Source organism: Lasioglossum baleicum, unplaced genomic scaffold (genome assembly GCF_051020765.1).
Source record: "Lasioglossum baleicum unplaced genomic scaffold, iyLasBale1 scaffold1451, whole genome shotgun sequence".
In the NCBI taxonomy this organism is placed as follows: Eukaryota; Metazoa; Arthropoda; class Insecta; order Hymenoptera; family Halictidae; genus Lasioglossum; species Lasioglossum baleicum.
The window spans coordinates 35,097-36,859 of NW_027470510.1; the positions used below are offsets into that span (position 1 = coordinate 35,097).

General features: G+C 27.9%; 1 pseudogene; it reads right to left on the reverse strand.

Annotated features, from left to right (window-relative positions):
* Window positions 1–1,008: 1,008 nt before the first annotated feature.
* Window positions 1,009–1,760, reverse strand: LOC143220702 (very long chain fatty acid elongase 7 pseudogene; annotated as a pseudogene).
* Between the last annotated feature and the right edge of the window lie 3 nt (window positions 1,761–1,763).

Genomic DNA, 1,763 nt, shown 5'->3' on the forward strand with positions numbered 1-1,763 from the left:
ATCCAAATTAGATAATGATCGTCGATCGTGTAATTGTTTCTTTGGAAAAATCAAGCAAGTGATTTATACAAAATATCGTAGAGAGACAATACACTAAGAGACAATAGATATAACATTATTTGAAAAAAATACTTCCAGAGACGAAGTTATATTGCTCTTGTTATTATCGTTGTTTAAAACGTTCAGAGATATTTCGCTATAAAATATAAAAAATTATAGAGTGTGACATAATTCGTCCGTTTAACACGAGGTAAAGGAAAGCTGGAAGATCATTCGAATATTCATTATAGCATAAATATTCTGTGTGAGATATATTAATAATTAACAAATTTTTCACCGCGATAAATATTAAACGAATAATTTTAACGGTAGAAATATTTCTATGTTATTAATGAATAAAACATATAGATTTAAGGATCGTTTTGAAATGGATCAAACGTATGAAATAAATTCAAAAAATTTGAACACCCTGTATACAGTCGAGTTACTTGACTTTTCTGTGAAAGTAGCTTCTGAATTAACGGTTCGAGTGCATACGTTCTGTCTCTGTATGCTGCTTATGCAGTTATGTAGCATGCATTACATACTAATCTTTGTTACTGTCAGTGACTGGTGTGAACTAATTTTAAGCAGTTACACAGGTGTTACAAACAACTATGCTTGAAATTTCATTTTCTGAAGTTGCAAATATTCCAATGTACATTTAACATTTTGCCAGCTTATATTTTATATTGTTTTATATTAATATACAATAACGTATTTCACGGGAGAATACAAGTGCTTTATTGTATCAGATTTGAACATAGAAAGCACTTGAGAAAAGAAAAATCACTAAATGATATTGTATAATTACAAAAAAAAAAGAAATATTATAATATATAGATATATATTTATATATATACATTTATGTTATATTATTTATGTTCAATAAAACATATTTTCTCCACGTGTATTATTAAGTTGAGAAAGCTAGTACAGGGAAACAAATTTGATTTGATTTCATGGTTATCATTTCGCCTTAGTTTGTTTCTTATAATTCGTTCTGTAGAAGTTGTAAAATAAGATAAAGTTCATCACTATGTTAGCCAATACTACTGTAGCTGCTGGCTTCAATTCTGTACAGCTAGGGAAGAAAGATTGCAGTACATATAATGATAAAATTATAAACTGCACCTGTTTACAGAAAAAAAAATGAAATCAGTATGTATATTCAACAGAAACATATAAGTATTTAAAGTTTTTTTCTTTGGTGTTTAAAATACTTTTTCGTTTAAAATCAATAGTCTATCAATGTACTAGTAATTGATAATCATAAATATTCGAGAGTTGAAATCATGGTAAAACTAATTATGTTACGTAAACTATACAAATTGCGAAAGTAAATTGTTTTTCGAGGTCGTCATTCATTTGTATCAAAATTTATATTATAAATATAATAATATTATACACATCTATAATCTTAAATATTATAGCGATGTAAAGATGTTTATAATATATTTATATTATCTATAACAAAAAAATTGTTTGCTTACCATTTGTATTGTAGTTATTATAGGCTTTATCGGGTTTAATAACTTTTGCATTGCTGGTCCAAACGACGAGAGGAGATAGTAGCTGTACATTATCACGTGTACTGAACAATTGTAGAAGGAGAACGTTAAGCTCGTGCCAGCCAGGAAATATTTTATGGAGAACCAGAAAATGAATACCGTCGAAATATGATGGTACAAATGCAGGAACGAAATTTGACGTTGCTTCTTTCT